The sequence below is a fragment of the Phoenix dactylifera genome, chromosome 11, assembly GCF_051530095.1.
Source record: "Phoenix dactylifera cultivar Ajwa chromosome 11, Ajwa_hap1_PhDact_Kaust_v1.1, whole genome shotgun sequence".
NCBI lineage: Eukaryota > Viridiplantae > Streptophyta > Magnoliopsida > Arecales > Arecaceae > Phoenix > Phoenix dactylifera.
The window spans coordinates 10,378,392-10,390,139 of record NC_143200.1 but is presented as its reverse complement, the minus strand read 5'-3'; the positions used below and the strand labels follow the sequence as shown (position 1 = coordinate 10,390,139).

General features: G+C 36.1%; 1 pseudogene across 2 annotated transcripts; it reads right to left on the bottom strand.

Annotated features, from left to right (window-relative positions):
* Nucleotides 1-241: 241 nt before the first annotated feature.
* On the bottom strand, nucleotides 242-10,877 carry LOC103720034 (F-box/LRR-repeat protein At1g67190 pseudogene; annotated as a pseudogene). 2 transcript variants are annotated; one of them, XR_015971130.1, is made up of 3 exons: nucleotides 10,526-10,877; nucleotides 8,367-9,839; nucleotides 242-639 (listed from the first exon to the last, which is right to left on the bottom strand). The product of XR_015971130.1 is annotated as an F-box/LRR-repeat protein At1g67190 pseudogene, transcript variant X2 (transcript). The 2 variants fall into 2 exon arrangements; XR_015971129.1 differs by having other exon boundaries at nucleotides 242-714; nucleotides 10,526-10,876.
* Between the last annotated feature and the right edge of the window lie 871 nt (nucleotides 10,878-11,748).

Here is an 11,748-nt window from a genome sequence, read left to right as displayed (position 1 = left end):
CTTTTTTCCTTTTTTTCCTCGTAACTACGATGGGCTCGCATTCATCGAGGGGTGGGGATGGAGCGTTATAGAGACTTAGCCTCCGGGCCCTCTTGGGACTCGTGAGTCTTAGATTCCCATTGGGATTCCATCGCCGCCACACTCCCTTATGTGAGGGGCATGCCCAACCTTCAGGCTGGGTTCAATTAAGTCAGCCCGATCTACTGGACCGGGCCTTACAGTGGTTGTAAAAGGGAACATATAAGAAGAAATCACAAAAGAAAATGGAAGAATTTATCGAATCAAGTGCTCTCTCTCCTTAGTTGCATCTTCAATAACCCAAGATGATAAGCAGCACGCCTTCCCCCAATAGTTCATGCTAAATACATCGGCGACAAACTAAAACTGATGTGGCAATGGAGAAAGCAAATTCCTGTGAAATTAGGGGCAGTTTCTGTATCATATCTTCTGATGTCTCCAAGAGAATTAACGATGAATGTAACAATACTGGACACTCTAGTAGTAGCAGGCAATCCAAGCATCCCATGTAAGAAAATGATCCGGTTAGTATTCTTCCTTCATCGTGCTTAAGCTTATGTAAACAATATAGAATTCTTCAGCCAACTGTATGGCTGCTATTTTTCTCCCACCATAGATGCACTGCATTGGAGAGAACAATATCAGTGCTGACAGCATTAGGAAATATGTCTGTCGCCCTATGATAATATAGCACATCTGCAGAGGAATAAGCAAATTGTCATTAACAAACCTCTAATATGAAATTCAAGAACTAGATACATACCAAAAAAGCAAAATTAAACTTGCAGTGAATCATTTAAAATGCCAGAGAGTAGGACAGAGCAAAATAGGTTTGCTAGGCCCCAATGGTAGGAAGGCAATCCTACACCAATTATTAAGAGTCTGAACAACCATCATGCATCATAAAATCTTCAAAGATTATTTCTTCAAATAAGAGGCCCTCAACAGGTTTTGACAAGAGAAATGTGATGTGAACTACAATTAGTCTAGGCTCCTTGAAATTTGTTTCGTTGTTTAAGAATTATTTTCTAGCTCTCCAGATCTGAGTCAGAGACATAAGTTTTTCCACTGAGGATTGGAACTGGTTTACTTTCAAACTAATGAACAAAATACAAAAAAGAAATACAGGTGAAACAGGCGCATACCATTGTCTAGAGAATTTCTGCGTCTTGGAAATTAGAAGAAAAAAAACATGTTTTTGACATAAGGAAAAACAAACATATGTTGTGCCTTGAGAATTAGCAGGAAGAAAAAGGTTATTGACATGCTTTTCACATAATGAAATACAATCATCTCCCATGCCTTGTGAATTAGAAGAAGAATGTCAACATGTTCCACATTGATGAAAAACAATATTTTCAATATAAAATCAGCATTAACAAATGACGTAATGTCAATAAAATAGCTGCATATCTGTCAAATACTTTACAGGGGAAAAGCCCAAATTTGATGATGTAAGAAGCAAAAGGAGGTTCAAGTAATATACACACTAGTCCTTTGATGTTGTAAATAATATTCAGACTTCAGATATTAAGACAGATGATATTCAAGTACTTTTTCCTTATTGGAATTGACACAGTACCATCTGAACCTTGTTTCTACCATAATACAAGCCGAAAAGTGCAGACAGAGTTGATTTTGCTAACAAATTTCAGTCATGACATTCCCGTACTTTATCTAAAAAGAACAATACATATCATATAGCTCCAGATATGCCTTTGGATTAGAACTTCCAAGAAAACAACAAAGCAATCAAATAAACTAGTGTTCCATATTCCAACTCACACAGAAAAAAAAATTAACTTGGCTAATTGTTTCACTCATTAAAAAAGCCATGGCATACATGGCAAGAGTGATTTTCGAGGCACAAAATACTAGCTTGTCCTGCTTGGCATTCTAATTTCATCAGAAATGTAAGAATGACCTTTATCCAAGAACAATATTGTCAAGATTGAGCCATAGGAAACCAAAAAGGACCAAACCAGGGAACAATGCAAGGTGGCATGCTAGGCTTTTCCCTTGTAACATGTAAGTTTAAAAAAAAAAAAATCCAAGAGGGAGCTGGAAAAACAGATAAATATGAGGTTAGCATAGAACACCAATTGTAAAGTTAATGATAATTGGAGAAAACAATGTTCCATCTGTTTCCGAGCATAAGTTCATTTTTGATATCAAAAAATGTTATACATTGAAAACTTTCAAGTGCCAAAGAAATTAAACAGTTAGGACAAATTTTCCACTCCATACGTAGGCAATTATCTATGACTTCTGCTATGCTTACCCGAACGAGTACCGGAATGAGCAGCCAACAGGGTGTCAGTGAGATACATGGGGGATAGGTGGTTCATTTGGGGCTTTAATGCCCCATCCTACATCCACCTTTCCAGAAAAAACCCATACTGGGTGCGCACTCTAATACCTGCTGGAGTACGTAAAGAATACAAAACATATTCCCATCTAGTCATAAACATTCTCATCTACATTCTTTCAACTTCCTCTGATCAATTTTCAAGAATATACAAAACCTGTCCTGCTATTCCTCTTTTAACATCCCCTAACAACCCAAACTGAGCATTTGAGTATCATGACCCATCTTCACTCGGCTCCAATTAGCAATAACTAGATCAATATACATGCATTGCACATGAGAAGCAGATTATAGCCGGAATCCCAACCAAGGTCCGCAACATTGTGAGGTTGCTAGCACTAGAAGGAAAAGACAGACTCTTAGGGAAGAAAAAAGGGGTAGTTGGGAGCTAATAGCTCATCATGGTCAGGAAAAACAACAAGATTCGTGGAGCCGAATGGAACTGAGACCCACGTGGGGCAGAACTCAGGGGGTGCAGACACACCCAAAAAGTTCCTGTTAGAGTAGTACAGATATCCTCATCAAATAGAAGTCCTTATAAAATTTTAAGGTTTTATTCATGCCTAACCCTTTAAAATGAGTATCTTATTAAAAGAAAATTCTAAAGGAGAACAGCATTGTTTTTCCAGCTTATGGACAAGCCAGTCACTTCAAGTAAGAAAAGCTGCTACCCAGGAATCATGACCACGTATCCTCTTGTGCGGGAATACCATGACCTGCTGCAAAACATATCCTCCTCTATATGTCCTGATTGCTGAATATGAAGTCTCATTCAGGGGATTTGTTCATTCCATCTTGTATAACCTATATAACAGACTTTCCAGTTTCCTAGAACTTCATTTAACTTCTCCATATTAAGAAATCTTGCAGTATATAAGCTCTTTCTTTATTAACTTCAACTACATCATTGGAAGTACAGCGAAAGCTATTTTCAGATATGAAGGCAAATAAAATGTGGGCACCGCACATCATGGTTTGTTTAGTCTTTGCACCTGGTTAGGGTTTCTTCTATCTCAAAGATGACAATTTATTGTTTACATGAGAGAGAGAGAGAGAGAGAGAGAGAGAGAGAGAGAGAGACTAGGAGCAAAACAAAGATAAACAATTATTTCTTCTATTTTTCTCATTTTTACCTTTATTCCTTGCTCCCCTAAAAAAATCCTCACGCTTGGTACCTCTAGTCTCATGATGAACTAAATAATATATAGCATAATTTATGCCACCAAATTGGGATGATTTGTACCTTGGTACACTGCCCAAACCGTCTTTCGGCAATGTCCCCTTTTTGGTGGATTCCAAGCATGAAGCTCCTATGAGATTAAGATGGTTGCTAGGTTTGAACAATGATGGCCTTGCCAAACAAGTATAATTTTAACTTGGAATATCATGTCTCCAAATAATGAAATCAGTGAGAACAATAGATCTAGAGACTCATAAGTTAAAGAGAAAAACTTAAAACATCGTGTTATTCTACATATATGCTCATGGAAACAAGAGATAATAGCATGCACACAATAAAAGCATGGCTTCAGGTACAGTCTTAGAAGGTGCAAAAGGATTAATAAAAAATGAATAACTACTTCTAGAAGCATTTAAGGAAATAAAGAAATTCCAAGTAATATATATGGGACTATAAAATGATTGTTTATCACCAACAGATAAGCACTATCTGACCAAAGATTTCAGTGCAAAGCAAACAAGGAGAGTAAATAATTAACAGATGTGGAGAAACACCAATTACAGAGTCCTGTAAATCATTGATTTCTTGAAAAAGAAAGTTGTGAGCATTCCTTGAGAATACTAGAGATTAGAGGAACAGAAAGAAATTTATTCTTATTCTTCCAACCTTTATGAGAAATGGGGGAAAGAAAAGGCAATAAACCCATGGAATGTACAATTATGTCAGGGATAAGCTCATGAAAATGCAAGAGAATAACCAGGGATACAGATCTATCTTGGGTGCTTTTGTAATTGGCAATGACCACGCACTACTTATTATATAAAGTGAAAGAAGGAAATAATATGTATGCTTGCTTTTGAGGAACTAAGGGGCAGAGTTGATTGCAGTTTCCTCATGCACTACTAAAATTACCTAGTTCAAGGAGATATGATGTGGGAACATTTCTTGACAAAATTTCATTTTAACTTTTCCTGTATGAAGTTTGATAAGATGTAAGGTTTGAAGTTTGAGCTGAAACAAATCCATTTAGTTAAAATAAACCGATTTCGGCTTGAACTGGTTGAAAACTTACCCCAAAAACCTGATTTTTGTCAATTTCTGTAGTTTCAATCAGTTTGGCAATTTCAGTTTGCCAATCAGAAATGACTGAAATTAACCAATAAATTCTGTTTTTAATTTATACTTTATTTAATATCATACTTGGTTCATTTCTCTGTTTCCTTCATTACAATGGGTGTGCAGCGCCAATTTTAGGTTGGTTTTCTTTATATTTCGTAACTTTAAAGAGGGAATGCTTACTTATAGATGATAAATGTAACCCTTGACAGGTTAAGTCCTCTAGCAGGGGCCCCATTTCAATACTTTAATGTAAATGGTTAAATGCAAAGCAATCCACAGCAGTAACATCTTTTTTTTCTAACCATACAAGTTGGACAACACACTAAATATTAAATCTTTGAGATTCATGGATTCAAAACTAATGATAGAGCATCTAAATTGAATTCCATACCATGGAACATAATCTAAACAATAATATATGTTTTGGAAACCTTCAACTTAAGCATCAAGGGATGAAAAAGTGAGTGGTTTTAATAGGATGATACTATGCTTTTCTTTGGTCTAATCATCAAAGCTCACTGAATTCAATATCCTTATGTTTTCAGATATCTAGATCATAATCAATGAAGTGGATCTTCCACTTACGTGCCCTATCATATACTTTTCACATTAGTACAATTAGTGCTATTTATTTCTGTAGCAATTGATGTACATGTTGAAGATCTCCAAAATATCTGATTTTTTATTTCCACCTATTTTTAAAGATTTAGGTCAAAGTAAATAGTATGGACCTTCAATTTAGGTGGTCCATCATTGTTTCTAGAATTGTTAAATCTTTAGTCCAGCATTTAATCCTTAATCTGTAGTTCATTTCATAACTACATACATTTAACTAATAGCTGCTGGCCTCAAAGATATGAGAAGGAAATGCTGAAATTCAATATATCTGCGAGTTTTACTAAACAATGATGAAAAAAGACTTGAAAACACTAGGAAATGAAAAGCTTCATGATTGCCAAAGGAATTGAATTTTCAACCAACTAAGGTTCAATAAATAAACAATATAGTCGTTATTGGTACAAAATACTGGTATAATTATGAATTTCACTTCAATAAACTATTAACTTAGCCAAAACTGCCAAACTACAGAAGTAATATATATATATATATATATATATATATATATATATATATATATATAAAATATGAGATATTTTATGTAATGACTTTTCTTGGCTTTGTTTCTCTTCTATTTTTTTGTTTGACATTTTCACTTTTTTGACCAAAACTCCAAACTTGGATGAAGCAGCTAAATGATTTTGATTTATTAACCACCCTTTACCAACCAAATTCCTTGTCGGTCCCCTTTTGTTATGAATATATATTTAGGATCTTTTTCTCTAAATGATAGTCTAGCTACTTACTAATTCCATTGATCTTATTATTTTAAATAAAAATTTTGATTGTAAGCTTTTTTACCATTATCATAGAATTTCATTGGACAATGCACGATAGGGCTGGAAACGTACCTAGGTCAACCCAAGGCCCGGTGGGGCGAGCAGGCTTCATCTTGAGCTTTGGGCTTGGTTCGGGTTTATCCTAGTCGAGCTTGGGCCTAACAAAAAACACCCATATAAATTACAAGCCTTGCTTCATTTAATGCTTGGATTGGCCTGAAGCCCGAACTTGATTCTAAGCTCGAAACTCAAGCCCAGAACCCAATTCGAATCAGACCTGGATTGGCTAAGTGGCTAACCCAACTTGACCCACATTCTAATTCGTAAACACGACCTAGCGAGGCCTCCAAAGACTTTTACCATGCCCTCTATCTCATGTGCCGATGCCACCTCTTCAACGCCATCTGCTGTGTTGTCAGTATAACCACCTACTTCATGGACTTCTACAAGGTCCTCGCCATCCTCGATGCCTCCCATGGAAACCTCCATTGGCTGCTCTCCATCTATTCTTCTGACGACTCCTCCAAAGGCGGCGCCATCAATGATCATCTTGTCCTCAGCCTGCCACCAATCACCTCCATCAACCCTATCCTCTCCGGGTGGGTCTTGCGTTGTGGCTGTGTAGATGGCTGCTCACCTCTTTGACCATTCCAAGGCTGCCACCTCCCTTGCCAACCTCACTCTTGACAAAGAGTGCAACAAGAATATTAAGGAGCATGGTGAAGAGGATGGAGCTAGTGGTTGTTGAGCTCCACAGATGGTGGATTCCAACAGACAACTCCTCTCCACCATCCCAAGCACTTGTCCCAAGCTCCAACCTTAGCCCCTCATAGTCACATCTTATCCTTGCACTCCAATTTGCTCTTTCCAATGAGTTCCCTTCTCTTGTCCTCTCCTTTCATTCCACCTGAGTGCTGCAGGAACCCTATTCATAGTTTCTCTCCTGCCAGAACCCTAATCGTAACCCTAACACAACTCCCCGAGTAACCCTAACCCTGGCCTCACATCATTCTTGATGATAGGTGGGTTTCCATGGCCCGATCATCTTGCATCATGATAATGATCCAACAAGTTCGGGTTGCACGGAGAAATGGCAGAAGGAGAAGAAGAAAGCTTTTTTTATCCTTGGAGAGTTCTAGAAATGTCGGGCTCATCTCTAGCTTCATTCATGCCTACTTAGGCTCGATTTAGTCGGGCTCAAGTTTAGGCGCAAATTGATCTTAGGCTAGATCTTGGAAAACTTTTGGGCATGGGCCCAGCTTGAAGTCCAAAAAATATTTCCAGGTCAAGCTTGGGTATGAGGAAAGCCTGATCTAGCCAGGCTTGATTCTAGCACTAGATCCACATCTCCACTCCCCTTGTCTAAATTAATTATAATAGAATAGATTAATTTTATAATAATAATTTAACATAAGGACTTTAATAGAGATAATCATTAGTTGGATAACAAAGATTGTTTTGTCCCATTTACAAAAAGTAAGGCTATATTTGCCTTTTTATAAGAATAGGTACTAATTTGGGATAAGAATGGAAAAAGAGGCTAATATGTCAAAATCAGAATTCCATTCTCAAACCACTGACACTCCACAAGATAATTTGAAATCAAATTTTGACTTTTAAAACATTGTTTGGAAGGAAAAGGAGGTCCTTGACAAGGCACATTTTCCCTTCTACTTGTTAGAAATTCAGTGTGCTTAAAAATGTGTGGTAAGATCCGTGATAATGGCTTAATCGTATTGCAAGTCTAGTATTGGAGTAGAAAAACTATGCTTAGACAAAACACTCTGATAATAAGAAATGTTCATGACAAGCAATATCCAACATCAATTTTGTCGCTCACAAGGCAGGTCAATGACATGTAACCAATCAATACTTCACAAGGCAGATACAAAGACAAAAGAGTATAAGATTAGCTTAATATTGAAGATTTTATAGAGAGAAAGGGAGTATCTTGAAGCAAAGAATATATTACTCAAATAAGCATCTCCAGAGGAACCTATGACAGCTACAGTAAATCATAGTCATGAAAGAAGATAAAGAGGCAGTACAAGCAGTTTGAGAAAGGAAAAACACAACATAATGATTGTATATTGTAAGGATTGCATTTGTTGGCCATCACCACAATATTAAAAGAACTAGAAACAAAAAAGTTACTGAAAATCAAGATGACAAAAAATGCCCCTATCAAGTAAATGGATAATTTACATCAGCTTAAGCCCTTAATATATATGATAGCAGGACAAAGAGATCTATGCAAACATCAAAAAAAATGCTGAACCTGTACCTGCAGTTCATGTAGTGGTTCCACAGGCTGAGAGAAATTATGACGTGAACTCTGATCAAATCACTTATGGATCTCATTCATATTCAAACTGCACATCAACATGTACATATTTCCTCATGAGATGAACGATGAATGAGGTAAAACTAGCCAATGTCTGGCATTCTTCACGAGTTTTGGCCTCAGAAAGAATACCATGGATGACTAACTTCTTAAGGTTTGGGCATCTTTCAATCATCCCAAAAACCCAATGTCCAAAGTGCTCGCTTATTACCGTCCATCCCAATTCCAATATTGACACATTCTCTAATGGTGACGAGCCTTGCAGACCATGATTGAGCAGTCCATCCCTTAATTCATAACTTAATGAAAGATGTCTGAGCTGTGGAAATGAAACAGCAATAGTTTCTGAATCAACAATCTCATCCTCATCATCAAACACCACACCCCAAAGCCGGAGTCTTCTCAGTTTAGATGATCTTGATATCATATGGTAGAATTTAGGCCACACAATTGTAAAATTGCTGACATCTACGACCTCCAGGAGATCTGTATTCTCGCCAATGTCCAAATGAGTCACACTGACATCATCAATCTTGAGCTGTTTTAGGGTACCCTTTCCAATCAGCTCAAAAAGATCGAGGTTTAATGCATTTAAGTGCAAGCTTTCAAGATTATCTGCTTCCAGTACTATCTTATCCACGCCTATGGATTTTGCATAAATATTCTTAAGTGTTTGACTGCTCAGTTCCATTGTAGATTGTGAATCTGACATTACAATCTCTAGTGTATCAAGTGTTAAAGATTCTATTTTCGGGCAGGCAGCAAGCAGTAGGCTTAGATCCAAGGCTGAGATACTAACATGTCTCAAAGAAAGGGATTTGAGACAAGTAAATCTCTGGTAACTTGGTTCAACCCCAGTAATAGCATTCTGGTCCAGATCCAACATCTCTAGCTTCTGCCGACCACAAATCTCCAGAATGTTTACATTTGGAGTTGTACGAACGTTATATGATAGACTCCTTAAGGTTTCTCTAGTATACATAAGCCAAGCGATCACAGGAGCAGCCGAGAATTCATGGACACTGTCCATATGGACTGAAAGGCACTGCAAACCCACAGTTTGAAATATAGTCTGTGTTATGAGAATCTCCAACTGCCTAGTGGTGAAATCATGAGGCCAATCATCAGAGTTGAAAGACAAGGTATGGAGGTGTTTCCTACAGGCTTCTCTCCATTTCCGGCAAGTTGCAGAGGCAACAACAACATTCCGTGCAGTTCCAAGATGGGAAAGAATATTGCCAATGACTTCCACAGGGAGGTCCTCCATGTATAACAAAAGGTCACCTAATCAAAAATCAGGAGCACTCAACCTTCTAGAGTTCATTCCATTATCCGAAGCTAACTACTTGTACATGAGCAACCAATGCAGAATATATAAGGTCCCGACCCAGTTAGATCCAGCATCTTTCTTTTCTGCAGCAGTTAATAGAAAGGATTTATAAGAATCAATATAACATAGAGGGGATAGAATAACACATTTTTTAAGTCAATAATTAAAACAAGCTAGGTTTTGAAAAAAATTTAGTAACAGAAGGCAGGTAACAAAAACAAGCATCAGACAATTCTCACAAATTCGTAAATTCAGACAGAAATAACATTCAATCAACATAAATTCAAAATCTGTGAGATCCTAATCATCTGTTGTTCAGACAATGTCAGTGGAATTTTAGAAGATTCTAACAATTTAAGTATTCCCGCATGAGGGCCCACATCCATTCAGAATGTCCAATAAAAACACAAATCCAAGATCTGAATTTGGAAATATCTATGAAGCCTTGAGGATCCTAATCCGGATCAACTAATTCATTATAATAAGCAATCAGTCTCGCCAAAAAATAGAAGTCGAACTACGAGAAACTAACATCCGAGGGTTCTTCACGGAGATGAATCCAATAGATCTTCCGTTTGGGGAAAAGAAACTACAAAAGAAAATTTGAGCATGAAATATTATAAAATATCGAATCCCGGCACCAGGGTTTCTAAGGAGGAGATCAAAAAAATTCAAAAGATATCAGAAAAAACGAGAGGATCTACTCTAAGCACGAGATTAATTAAATTAAACTATAGGGAAAAAAACGAGGATAGATCAAGCACTATACCTTCTCGTCTCGAATCGATCGCGGGATCGACCAAAAGAGAGGAAGAAAGATCGACGCGATAGGCGGAGTATTCTGATGATTTGAGGGGTAGAGCTCGTGGAAATTCAGGCTATTTTATTATTTTTTCTTAAAAAAAATAAAAGGCAACAGCGGACATGGGTGAAAGAGGAGGAAAAGGTCAAGCAGCACCGAAGAAGTTTTCCGATGGGTCCCCTATTTTTTTTCTTTTCATTTTTTTTATTTGTTTTAATTTTTTTACTACTACTGCTGCCATTGCTAATATATTATTATTATTTTCCTTCCCTGCAATCTGTTGGTCCAGAGACGGCCGCACAAGCGGGAAGGGCGGCATTTCCCAAGCAATGGCTTCCGCTAGCCTGGGCTCGAGGTAACCGGTAGGTTTTGCTGCTGGAACTTTGAACTCAACCGCTTGGCAATGACTTTTTTTTTTTTTTTTTTTTAATTAAATTACACCGGCAGCTCATGCTAATCTCACATGAGCATTGTCTACATAATCAAAAAACAAAATACTCCAAAATAATGGAGGGACAGGTGCAAATCGGATTCAGAAAGTCTCTCTAGAATGATGAGCTTGGCAATGCTTCGGAAAAAAAAAACTTCTTGAGGGATAAAAACTCTTTTTGATAATTTTAAAATATCTGATAAAAAATTTAAAATATTTTTTTTGTTTCTCTAAAAATAGAATAAAGTCTACAAAGAAAAAATGGCACTCCGAATTTGTTGATCAAAAGTTCTACTTGAGACATGTTGATTATTGTTTTCATCGCGATAAACATTTTGCAAAGACAAAAATACCCATGATAATATAATAATATAATATAATAATATAACAATAATATGATGTAATTAATATAATATAATACATAATATGATAATAAAATTTTATCAATTTAATAATATAATATTATAATATAATATTTTTTATAATATATAATATAGTAAAATAATATTTTCATATAATTAGTAATATGATAATATTCTTATTTTATAATGTTTTATAGTAATTTATTATATGATACTATATTATACTAAGTTATATTATGCTATATAATATTATAAAACTATATCATACGATAATATTATTATATTATCTTATAATAACACATTAATCATATCATAGTAATGTTTTTTATATTATTATAATATTTAATGAAATTAATAATATCATATTAGTAATATTATTATAATATAACAATATTATA